This window comes from Ranitomeya variabilis, chromosome 3 (assembly GCF_051348905.1).
Source record: "Ranitomeya variabilis isolate aRanVar5 chromosome 3, aRanVar5.hap1, whole genome shotgun sequence".
In the NCBI taxonomy this organism is placed as follows: domain Eukaryota; kingdom Metazoa; phylum Chordata; class Amphibia; order Anura; family Dendrobatidae; genus Ranitomeya; species Ranitomeya variabilis.
The window spans coordinates 649,828,720-649,842,407 of record NC_135234.1 but is presented as its reverse complement, the minus strand read 5'-3'; the positions used below and the strand labels follow the sequence as shown (position 1 = coordinate 649,842,407).

Here is a 13,688-nt window from a genome sequence, read left to right as displayed (position 1 = left end):
TATAGGGGTTGTTACTGCTCTAGGGCTAGGTCAGAGTGGTATTCTGGTCAGGCTTCATTGTCTTCAGAAGCACATGTAAGCTGGGGGATGGTGGGTGCATATCTGATCTGTCTATATGGTGATATAGAGGGGACACATTTACCACTGATGGGTACATGGCGTAAACATGGATTCCCAGTCATAAGAAGCACCAAGTTTATCACAGCGGTGCATGGTTTGGGGCTTGATTTAAGCAATGATTTTGTGCCCCAAAACTGGCCAATAATCTGTCACGTTTGTAGACTCTCCAAATCCACACTCCTTTTCTTGACTCTTCAGAGAATTATCTGGTGAGGAGCGCACATCTCCATTCAGTGCCGATGAATAATAAAAAATTTTCTAAAGTGGTTGTGCTAAAACAGAGGCGCTCCTTGCACCTGACTTCTGGCACAACCTCACTAGAAACTGTAGGCCATTGCCTTTTCTTGTTTTCCCACCTTGTTTGCTGCTTTTGCTTCCTCAAACGCTCCTCTCTTCAGTCTCTGGCCATGTGCGGAGTCCTTGTCTGGCTTCTGTTTTATTTTTAATTAGGCCAAAAAAGACACCAACAACTGTTAGCAGCCTTCTCATACCCCCTCCTGCGTTACACCCCCCACGCTCACATGCTTATCAAAGCCTCCTTCTGGCCAGTCTCCCTCCGGGAACTATATACCTAGTATTTCTGTCACTGTGGTAGTAGTGTGGTCCGCTCTGTCCCCGATAGGGATAATGTACAGTGTAGAACGTCCATACTCTTACCACATACAGGATATGTGTATGTTTTGCTAGATTTTACCTGATTTTTGGGGGCTTGTTGTTATATATGAATGAGCCTTACTGAGGAGTGGGACGGGCATTGACTCTCAAAATGCGGCCAAGACATTTTAGCCTCGGCAGTTTTCTTTACCCAGAAAAAAGAGATCACTGTACTTCACTCTTTCTGCTGTGTTTTCTGCTTGTTTGGACAATCCATGGTGGCCAGATATAAAATGTTGAGGATATAAAAGTCAAAGGGATATTTTAGATACAAGAACCTATTACCTATCCACAGGAAAGGTGATAACATGTCTAGATTGGTGGTGGTGCAGCCATTGAGACCCCCTGCCTTTCTCTCTACCATGCATGGTACACAATGGGGCAATTTTGTCTCCTGTCCGAGTGCAGTGCACATGCTCGGCCTTCTCCAGCAGTCCCATAGTGATTGAATGAATGGAGAGACAGTCGAGGAAACATGCTGGCTCTGCGTTCTGACAGGGGCAAACGTGTGCCGCGTTCTGGCAATTGATAGTCTTAGTGATTGGACCCTCGCCGATTTTAATAGTCATTATTTGTGTGGAGAGATGTTCTTGTAACTAGAAAACCTCTTTTATGTGTTGTCCAATGTAGAAAGCATACAGTAAGGCAGCAAATATCACATCTATGTTCCCCTACTGCCCAATTCAGCTTAGACGATCCCATGGTCTGTTTACAGGTTGCCAGTGATGTCCAGGGTTCCGACACCTAAAATAAATGAGCGATAAAGTTGCATCTTTACTCACACAGACCCTGGCATAAAGTGGCTGGCTTCACTTTAACGGTCAGGAAATAAAATGTTGAAAAGGTTCTCCGGCACTACTCCCTTTCTCATCGGCAGGTGAGGGGTTCTGATGACGTTCGCAAGTATGGTGCATCGGTCCTACTCGTTATTATAGGACACGTGCAGGACACCTCCTGGACCGGCAAACGTCCCGGCAGGTACCTGCTGACTCCACATCATCAGCACCTTGCAGCTCACCAATGCATAAGTGAGAGGAGGTGGTGAGAACAGATTCTTGGACTGGGCCCTACTTTCTCAGGGTTTTTTTGCACTAAAAAAAATATTTCCCACAAGAAGAAATCCATGATGTGAACATTTGAAGCCGTTTTGTTAGAGGGAGCTCATTATTTTCTGCCTATTGAGATGAGCAGATAGAAGTGTGTTTCTGGTTGTGATTTTTGTGCTTTTTTTTTTTTGCCGTTCTTTTGTGCACAGTGCTGCTTTCTTGTTTCTGCTGCTGTCTCGGTTTTGTCCTCCTAGAATCTGCATTCTCCTCCTCTCCCCAACAAGCTGCAGAGCATCTGTCCTGATACATCTACGTCAGCTGGGATTTCCGTCTGTATGACGCAGGTTGGCATTGTGAAGCAGAAGATGTGGAGAGGAGGGGTAGGGAGGGGAACGCCAGCATTGGCTGCTAGGGAGATTCTAAGAAAACGGGGGACAAAGAACCCTGCATTGACCTTGGCGAGCATAGGAAGTGCCATGCTGCATCACTGTATCTGGGTGTGATTGCGAGCACACAGGATTATTTCCATGTAAGCCAGTCAGGGAACCCCCGTGGAGGATATCCCTATTTCTTGGTTGCCAAGTGACTGTTTAGTGACGTCCATAGCAGTTCCCAGGCTGAAAAAAAGAAATAAAATGATAATGCTTTAACCTTTTAATTGCCAATAAGTCTGCATTGCAGTCTCTTGTGTTTTCCAGTGATCATTCCTCAGGCAGGTGGGGGAAGCTAGAAGGATGTAGAAATCCTGCTATCAGTATGATCGATTGCTTCTGATCCAAGGGATAGGCGTCTGCCATATCTGTATCCAATTGTTTTTTTGTTTTTTTTGTTTTAACAAGGAGAACAGTCTGCTAGGTGACTTTCTTTCTGACCTGCAGCGTTTCTGTGATATGGTTAGAATTTTACCTTTAATTATATCATTTTTATTGGAATTTAGTGATTTCTACATTGTCACTTGCAAAATGTTCACTAATGCAGCAAAGTTTTCTTGAAGATATATTCGGCCCCGGGAACATGGACCCTCAATGTGACAGCTCGCCTTTTGTTCAGTTTTACATGAATAAGGCATTGCTGTTTTAAGTGAGCACTAAAGGAGACGGAGCGATCCTGGCGGTAATAACTTTACTGAATTTCTTCCATAAATAGTTGTCAATTCCTTTTTTCTTTTTGGGGTCTCTGATACATTTCAAGAAGCATTCCTCCCAAAGTTTTTATTTTCTTATAATATGATGATTGCAATATATTATGGCACTGTGCACTTACTATTGCTCATTTCGCCTTTCTACACATTATTTTTTCTCTGCTCTATGTACTAACAGTAAGTATCTTGTCCCCTGTATTTATTATTCCCCTGTTCAACTCCTGCCCCAGCTGCTCTCCCCCCCCCCCCCCCCCCCCACACTTCTCTGCCAGGTACTTTTGCAGTTACTTATGACTCGTGCAGGAAAATTGACCTCCTGTTTCTACATAGAACGTAAAGTAGATGGAATCATCTAGTCAGTTATTAATCATGTGATGTCATAGACCTAATGAAAATGGGATGAACTAGCTGGGTTGAAAGGCAAAATGAGCAATTATAAGTACACAGTGCTATATAATGATGATTGCAATATATTAAGAGGATAAAAACTGTGATGGAAGTGCCTCTTTAAATCACTATTTTATAGAAAAATTTACCTGAAATGTATATATGGGCACCTATACTCAGCTCCTGCTGGAATGGCACCATGGTAGGATGAGTACCGTTAATGTTTATATTGCACGGACTTCGGGCATTGATGCAGCTTCTCAGAGGAGATGTGAAATCAAGGACTTTCTGGAGTCTCAGTAGCAGTCAGACAGATTGGGTGGAACTCGGCAGGGATTGAAGCAAGTTGAAAACACTACAAATAATGGAGCAAACCAGACATGGAGCACTACAGTCTCAATCCTAAAGTACAGTTGTGTGCCCTAATGGACTTTAATTAGGATTAGGAAGATGTCTGTAAGGGTACCGTCACACAGTGCCATTTTCATCGCTACGACGGCACGATTCGTGACGTTGCAGCGTCGTATGATTATTGCTCCAGCGTCGTAGACTGCGATCACACGTTGCAATACACGGCGCTGGAGCGATAATTTCATGACGTATTTGCGATGTAGAAGCCGTTGGTTACTGTGCGCACATCGTATACAACCTGTGTCACACGATGCAATCATGCCGCCACAGCGGGACACTAGACGACGAAATTGTTTCAAACGATCTGCTACGACGTACGATTCTCAGCGGGGTTCCGGATCGCAGTAGCGTGTCAGACACTACGATATCGTAACGATATCGCTAGAACGTCACGAATCGTGCCGTCGTAGCGATGAAAATGGCACTGTGTGACGGTACCCTTAGTCACACCAGGCAACCTGCAAAACCTAATGTGAAGCAGAACAAGGCAGAGGACCGATGTGAAGGAAGCAACAGGTCTGTAGAGTAGGTAAGCTAAACCTCCGACTCCTCAATTTCCCTGACTCTGAATCCACAGCACTGGTCACTACTGAGCATGGATGTAAAGTGCAGCACAGATTCAGCTCACCTCTGACTCCACAGCACTGGTAACTACTGAGCATGGACATAACGTGCAGCACAGATTCAGCTCACCTCTGACTCCACAGCACTGGTCACTACTGAGCATGGACATAAAGTGCAGCACAGATTCATCTCAACTACGACTCCACAGCACTGGTCACTACTGAGCATGGACGTAAAGTGCAGCACAGATTCATCTCAACTACAACTCCACAGCACTGGTCACTACTGGCATGGACATAAAGTGCAGCACAGATTCATCACAACTAAAAGCCGAGATCCTTAGATGAACAGAGCAGAAATGTCTTAACGTTCTCAAATTCTTATGAAAAAATTTACAACACATTCTGTATTGTACTACTGTACCCAATGTATTATATTTTAGGAGTCAGTCCATTTTATACAGACTCTGACTCCACCAAAATGGACACTGACTTAGATTCCACAGCTCTGGGAAGCGTAGCTCGGGACAGGTTTGTAACATATTATATTGCTCACAAAACAGGGGTGATGTGATCTCTGGTTCAATATCAGAAACTAAAACCGTTGTGTAAGGTAGTTACACAGTTATCCACCGAGATGAGAGGAATTGATTTGGGATATAAGTTTTTGTGGATACCCTCTTAAAGCTATTGTCCAGAATTTTGCAAAAATTGCTGAACTATAAGAAATATTGTAAAATAATCATTACTTACCCATTGAGTCGTCAATGCTTCTCTGCTTTCTATAGTTTATCGTCCCTCTGACCACAGTAGCCAATCAGACACACTGACCGACCACAAACTCTGATCCAAAACACTGGTGAAACTCCCTGTTAATTTGTGTACGTGAAAAATCCCAGATCTCTGAATGAGGCCTTACATTGTGCCTTTCCCGAAAGGGAGCCTCTCAGGGTGTATGTGCAGTGTGTGGACAGTATGGCATATAGAAGAAGCTGACCACTGATAAATAGTTTTGTTTGGATAACATTCAGTATTTCATGTGTTAATCAAGTCCCTAGTATTTATATGTATACGAGTCCAGTGGACGGTCTTACTAGTGATTGATAGTTTTCCCTGCATGTCTGTGCATGCAGAGATCACCAATCACGAAGTAGCTCCACCCACTGGACTCCTACATAACAAACAGCAGGCATTGCAATATCAGTTGTACTGTAATTTTTGCCACATAATGTCTATCAATCTGATCTGCTGGGGGGGAAGGTGGGGGTGGCGGACAAATCTCAGGATTTTGAGGAGACTCTTTAACAAGATAATATATACATATAATATACATAAATTATTTTATTATCTTGTTAAGTCTCCTCAAAATCCTGAGATTGGTCCAGCCTCCACCTACATTTTAGTATGCAGTACTGTGAATAATTGACTACAGCGGATGGCGAGGTGATTATTTGCACTTCAGAGCTGTAATTGCAGTTTTCTTTTTTTAGTCTGGTTTCATGATTTCTGGTGTCATTTCCTAACACTTCCCTCCAGCTAGTATAAACGAGTGCTTTACATTGATGTATTCCACTTATCTGTTTTGTTATACAGAATATTGGCTCCTAAACGATGACCAGCTGTCACACAGGATCCACAGTTGACCACTGATGGTCTGTGAAGTGATTGTGAGAGGACGGTCCTATCAGACAATTCATTTCTGCCATGTAAATTATGATGTGAGCTTTTAGAGAGGGGTGTCCATTTGTCCAGACATTTACAATACTACATTGCATTGACTATTTTCATGTTTGGTACATGACACATCATAGGAATAGTGTGATATAGCACTTATAAAATGTTCTAGTCTTTTTAGGTAATCTCTCAGAATAAGCGGTCTTGTGTGTACATGAGGAATAACTCTGTTTCTGGCCACTGTATCTCTAAGGCTACGTTCACATTTGCGTTGTGCGCCGCAGCGTCGGCGACACAACGCACACAAAAACGCAGCAAAACGCACGCTAAAACGCTGCGTTTTGCAATGCATGCGTCCTTTTTGGCCGAAAGTTGGACGCAAAAAAAATGCAACTTGTTGCGTTCTCTGCGCCCAACGCTTGCAGCCATGCATCGCAAAACGCAGCACAACGCATGTCCATGCGCCCCCATGTTAAATATAGGGGCGCATGACGCATGCGGCGCCCGACGCTAATGTAAACGTAGACTTACTTTTCATCAGTTTTCCACTTTTGCACGGTTTGTGACGTTTTCAGTTGCCTCTGATCTAGTGGGTGGAGACTAGCTGCTGTGATGTCTCCTAAACACCACACATAGAGATGGATTCCTATCTGCTTTTTCTGTAGCACGCAGACAAGTAACCGCATGGAGGTCGTAATACAGGAGTACTGAGCAGTGTAGCTGTGAAGCAAGCACTAAAGTAAAATAAATTTGCTAGTGTCTGTGTGGGTGTGTGCCTGGTTTCTCTCTTTAAGTGCTCCTCACTCTCCTCTTTTCATAGTTTAATAGGAACTGTAAGGGTATGTGCCCACGATCAAGAAATCCCATATCTACTATGCGTCCATGGTCGCCTGCAGATTACCCGTGAAGACTGACATGTGGCACGCCTTTCAAGACTGCAGCATGTCTATTTCTCTTGCAGAAACTCTAGTCTCTGCAACAAAAATTACATCAATAGAATGTATTAAATGCGGTAAATCTGCACAGGTCAGTGAACACATGCGGATTTGCCTGCGTTCTATAGGTGGCAGCGCATTGGATGCAGCGAACATGCGCTGCTACTTCTGGATCGTGGGCACTCGGCCTAAATATGACACTAGCAGTAGACTGTAGTAGTTGAGTGTTTTTTGTTTTTTTTTGTTAGAGAGGAAGATGAGTTCAGGAGGCATGGCAGAAGAGGAAAAAGTGGCTCATAAGTGGAGAAGGAAGCATATGTCTCTTAAGATATACTGGTATCTTGCCCAATTTTATTTATATGTGTAAATCAATAGCGCAAGCAAAGTTTGATGAAACTTCACTGACCATTATGGCTGTAAGGCAGCATATGACATACTGTGTCATAATGTCAAGAGATCAATGTAATGAAGCCGGGTGCTGCAGACAATGCCAAACATAAGTTTATGGAAGGTTTGTAATGTATCATGTCTGCATTTGTGGTTGCCCTATCCAGAATGGAGAAACCATTAAAAAGAACCTGTGGCCACTCCTGACATGTCTGTAGTAAAAATTTTGTGTTCCCCATGCATCAATTCTGGATCATATTTTCTTAGCTCTGTTTTGTGTCGTTCCTGTCCTTAAATAAATATTGATGAATTGGTGAACAACTGTAGAGTCTTGAGTCAGTGTCCATTTTGGTGGAGTTGGAGCCTGTATGAAATTAATCAAATAAGTAATCCAGCTCAGGCAGTCTGTTAAAGTTTCAAATTTTATTTGAAAAAAATCTTTAAAATACATTCAGCATAGAAGTCACAAGCCCCCGAAGTGGGAAGAGTTCTATGGGCAGGCTCGTTTCGAGCCTAACGGTTCTTAATTCTTGCGTACCATCCTGAACAAAAAAAGAAAGACCTTGTATATCACATCCTATCCCAGTCATGTGATTGTTGCCACATAATAACTAATAGTATTCTTCACCTATTGAAAAACGTCCATTTTTTAGCACTCACAATATAAGCTAAATAAAATAATATATTGACACACACAAACACGAGACATGAGTCAAATAGCGAAAAAAAAAAATTATAACAAATAAAGGCTGCAATAAATGTAGAATTTTATATAAGTCGTCAAGTCGTGTTTAATATTCATCCCTAAAGGTGCTGTCGTTTGCATGTTGTATTCTCAACATGATTGCATGATTACATTATTACATGATTAACTCCACAGTTACCTTATACGGTTAAGAAATTTATAAATTGCAACACTACTTATGTGGTGTATTTATTAACTTGTTTAATTTGTAAAATCCAATATGTGGGACGTACCACTAATCAATTGAGAGTCAGGATTAGATGGGTAAAATGCTCAGCGGCTTCGATACATTTTTCATCACATCATAATGGGGACACCACTATGTGCAGGGTTATTGGAATAGAAAAGGTTTCTAAACCCTGTAGAGGAGGTGACCGCCATAGAAAACTTTTAAATAGGGAATAGTGGTGGATCTATGTGTTGCAAACGAGAGCACCTTTATGGATGAATATTAAACACAATTTGACTTATCATTATATATAAATTTCTAAGTTTATTGCAGCCTTTATTTTTATTTTTATTTTTTTCACTATTTGATTCATATGTCTCTTTTGTTTGTGTGTGTTTCATTATAATATTTTATTTAGCTTATATTGTGAGTTAACTAGAAAATGGACGTTTTTCACCATGTGAAGATGAAGAATACTATTAGTGATTATGTGGCAACAATCACATGTCTGGACTAGGATGTGATATATAAGGTCGTTTTTTGTGACTTCTATGTTGAATGGATTATTTTAAAGGGAACCTGTCACCCCCTAAGGGCATTTTTAAGTAAAAGAGCCACCTTCAGCAGCACTAAGGCTGCACTCTATGAAGGTGGCTCTTATGTTTAGTATCCATGGGATGCTGAAATAATCACTTTTATAAATTTTGCGCCATATCTCTATTGAGTCGGGGAGGCATGTCTTCTCCCCCGGTGTCAACCGCCTCAGAGACGTCAATCATCCCCCTGTGTCCTCCGGCCGCCTCCTCCTCTTTGTTGTGATGTTACTGACGCCTTCGTATAGCGGAGACCCCAGATCCCGCCCCGCAGTGTGTTATGATGTATTCACACTGCGGGGCTGGGAATTTGGCGCCTGCACAGTGGAGCAGCTCGCGAGACTTCAGCACTATCTTCAATGGAGCACGGTGACCCGCTCCACTGCGCAGGCGCCAGATTCCCAGCCCCGCAGTGTGAATACATCATAACACACTGCGGGGCGGGATCTGGGGCGTCACGACAAAGGAGGCGACGCCTGGAGGACACAGGGGGATGATTGACGTCTCAGAGGCGGTTGACACGGCGAGGAAGACATACCTCCGGGACACAATACAGGTATGGCGTGAAATTTATAAAAGTGATTATTTCAGCATTCCTAGGGATACTAAACATAAGAGTCACCTTCACAGAATGCAGCCTTAGTGCTGCTGAAGGTGGCTCTTATACTTAAAAACGCTCTGGGGGGGGGGGTGACAGGTTCCCTTTTAAAGATTTTTTTTTCTAATAAAGTGTGAAAGTTTTTAACGGACTGCCTGAGCTAGATTACCTATTGGATTCATTGCTTTTCCTGCTGCACTCCATTGGAGTCCAGGATACTTGGATGGGTGAGCTGTCTTTTTTGCTTTTTCGTATTCTGTTTAAAATGGACTGACTCCAACTCGTAAAATATTTAATACATAGGGTACAGAAGTTCAGTGCTGGATTTAAATGTTTTCATAATTTGGGAAAGTAATACAATGTCCTATAAATGTCTGTTCTATTCCTGATCTAAGGATCTCTGCTTTTGGTTGAGATGAATCTGTGCTGCACTTTATGTCCATGCTCAGTAGTGAGGCGGTGCTGTGGAGTCTGAAGTCAGGGAAATTTCGGAGTCGGTGATTTGGGTTACCAACTCGCACAGCCCTGGCTACCACTCTCCTCGTGATTGGGGCATGTCTAATATTGGCTAATCAGTGCTGATAGTGTAGGTAATGCCCAGGTGCCAATTTTAGAAATTTCTCGGAGAAATAACAGCAGGAATGGCACATGATAGAGGTATGAAAAGATGCTGTACTGATATATTTTTTCAAAACACCTGTGGTCTGCCGTGACAAATATGAATCATTTAGTTGATAATTTTAGTGTTAAATATTATCACTTGCATAGATTTTATACCTGTTATTTCTTTATAATCTATCATTCTTAATAACAGGAGTTATTGCCTTAGTAATGCTCCTATGAGATATGGGGAAAATGATATCTAATTGATATCATTTTGATATCTGATGGAATTCCGTATCGGGTACAGTTTGGCACAAAATATTTGCTCCCAAAGTCAGCCACCACCTTTGGCATTCCCCCAGGCCAAAAGAGTAGTCAAATACACATCAATCAATGGAACCTCATTATCCAGCAAAGGCACTTCCTTGGACAGGGCAGACCTTTTGGGTTTTTTTTAATTCGCTCTAGCAAAAAAAGCCTTTGAAACTCTCCCCAAGGGGGCCAAAAGGGATAGACCCCAGCACCAAGTCCAGCAATTATCACAGGGGTGCCAACTCTTGTGGAGTTACCAGCCAACTGGCTTCCTTTGTTGGACTCAGACTGACACCCAGACATATTGGCACTGCAGATTCCAGGCTCAACAGCACAAGACTGAGATATTGAATCTAGAAAATGACCTATAATAAAAGAATGCAATATCTCTGAACCTAATGCTGAGCACATAATTGGAATCTGCATTCTTTTCCCCAAAAGCCCATACCATGCAGCCACCTATAGAACTCTGCATTATTGAGTTATAAAGCATAGCTACCAGAAACTGAATACGGTAGCCATATTTGGTCTCCCTGCACAGATAAAATCCAGCAGAACCCAGTGGCGCAGCCATCCCATTTAGAGCTTCGGGCGGAAAGTTATGGGCATCCACGGTTCTGGCACGGGAAACCATGCTCTCAGATATGGGAGGAGAGAGGCTGCACAGCCCAGGGGTTGGTGCAGCATGTGAGAGGGAGCAGGCTAAGGGATAATGGGCAGCTCCTCATTTTTGGACTCAGTTTTTTCTACTGGCAGGAGGCCCGTTAGCTGACGTGGCCAGAGAATCATGTAACCAAGATTTGGACCTGTGATTCTACATGCTACATAACATGGTAATTGTAATCTTTCTGTACCCTACCCTTTTACTACACTCCTGACTGTATACTTCTATATTGTTCTTGTGTATATCTATATACCTGTATCTTTCTAGTGTGCCTTTCGGCGACTAAATACAAAATTAATCTTGGGCTGCTGTTTTATCTCGATTCGCGAATCTTCACATCCGCACGGGGCTTATATCTAACGAGAAACTGATGGCAGCATACCGTACTGCGTTAGTGAGGAACTCTGAGGCTATGTTCACACGATCCTTTTTTCGCTGCGGATCCGCAGCGGATTTTCAGCTGCGGATCCGCAGACGGTTTCCATATAGGGTACAGTACAATGTTACCCTATGGAAAACGAAATCCGCTGTGCCCACTATCCTTTTTTCGGCTTGAAAATCAGCGCGGATTTTCAGCGGAAAAAAAGAAGTACCATGTCAATTCTGTCTGCGGATTCCGCAGCGGGTTTCCACCTGCACCAATAGGAAAGTGCAGATAGAAACCCGCAGTGGAATCCGCAGTAGAAAAAGGACTGAAAACCACAGTGAAAACCACCGCAGGTTTTGCACTGAGGTTTTCACAAATCAGGACCTGAAAAATCCGCAGCGAAAAAAGGATCGTGTGAACAAGGCCTGACAGTGACTGCCGCTACGTTTATGTACACTGCTCAAAAAAATAAAGGGAACACTTAAACATCACAATGTAACTCCAAGTCAGTCACACTGTTGTGTAAACAACCCGTCGAGTTATGAAGAACACCGATTGTGAATCAAATTCTCCTGCTATTGTGCAAATAGAACATACAACATGTAGAAATGATAGGTAATTAAGCAAGACAACCCCTATAAAGGAGTTGTTCTGCAGGAGGTGACCACAGACCATTTCTTTATTCTCATCATTGTTTGACTGTTTTGGTCACATTTGCATTTTGTCATTGCTCTCACCCCTAGAAGTCCTGTACAGTAACATGAGATGGTGTCTACAACCCACAGAGGTTGCTCAGGTAGTACATCTCATCCATGATGGCACATCAATGTGAGCTGTAGCAAGAAGGGTAGCTGTGTCTGTCACCACATTGTCCAGAGAATGGAGCAGATACCCGGAGAGAGGCCAGTACACCAGGAGACATGATGGGGGGGTGTAGAAGGGCAACAACCGAGAAGGAGGACCGCTACCTCCTCCTTTGTGCAAGGAAGAACAGGAGGACCAGTGCCAGAGCCCTGCAAAATGACCTTCAGCAGACCACTAACATCCATGTGTCTGCTCAAACTGTCAGAAACAGTCTCCATGAGGGTGGTATGAGGGCACGACATTCACAAGTGGGTGTTGTGCTTACAGCCCAGCACCATGCAGGGCGATTAGCCTTTGCCAGAGAACACCAAGATTGGCAGATTTGACATAGGCACCCTGTGCTCTTCATGGATGAGAGCAGGTTCACACTGAGCACATGTGACAGTCCGGAGATGCCGTGAAGAACGTTCTGCTGCCTGCAACATCCTCCAGCATGACCGGTTTGGCAGTAGGTCAGTAATAGTGTGAGGAGGCATTTATTTCGAGGTCCGCACAGGCCTCCATGTGCTAGCCCGAGGTACCCTGACTGCCATTAGGTACCAGGATGAGATCCTCAGACCCATTGTGAGACCATATGCAGGTGCAGTGGGCCCTGGATTCCTTCTGATGCATGACAATGCTAGGCCTCGTGGCTGAAGTGTGTCAGCAGTTCCTGCATGATGAAGGCATTGATGCTAAGGACTGGCCTGCCCGTTCCCCAGGCCCCAGAATCCAGTCGAGCACATCTGGGAAATCACGTCTCGTTCCATCCACCAACACCACGTGGCATCACAGACTGTCCAGGAGTTGACTGATGCTTTATTCCAAGTCTGGGAGGAGATCCCTCAGGAGAACATCCACCGCCTCATCAGGAGGAACATTCCCAACATCACGTGGCATCACACTGTCCAGGACTTGGCTGATGCTTTATTCCAGGTCTGGAAGGAGAGCCCTCAGGAGAACATCCACGCCTCATCAGGAGGACCAGGCATTGTAGGGAGGTCATACAGGAACATGGAGGCCACACACACAACTGAGCATCATTTCCTTGTCTTGAGGCATTTCCTCTGAAGTTGGATAAGCCTGTAACTTCATTTTCCACTTTGATTTTTAGTATCATTCCAACTCCAGACCTCCATGGGATATTAGTTGTGATTTACATTGATCATTTTTAGGTTTTATTGTTCTCAAAATCATTCCATTATGTAATGAATAAAGATTTACAACTGGAATATTTCATTCAGTGATATCTAGGATGTGGGATTTTAGTTTTCCCTTTATATACCAGCCTGGACTGGTGATATATATTCCCTCTCACTGGGAGCTCCACGATAACACGTACCTATAAGGGAAGCCTCTCTGGTGACTATTTGCCCTCAGTGCTTTTCCCTGACTGACCTGGGGTAAGTGGTGGCTCCAGAGAGCCGATCCCTGCTGGGTCATTCTTTCCCCTCCCCAGAGGTGAGTGAAGTCGAG

The 13,688-nt window shown here is 43.6% G+C and overlaps 1 protein-coding gene across 6 annotated transcripts in view; it reads left to right on the top strand.

Moving 5' to 3' along the window:
• R3HDM2 (R3H domain containing 2) overlaps window positions 1-13,688 on the top strand; it is a 136,983-nt gene that overhangs the window by 54,343 nt on the left and 68,952 nt on the right. The gene's annotated exons all lie outside the window — the stretch shown is intronic.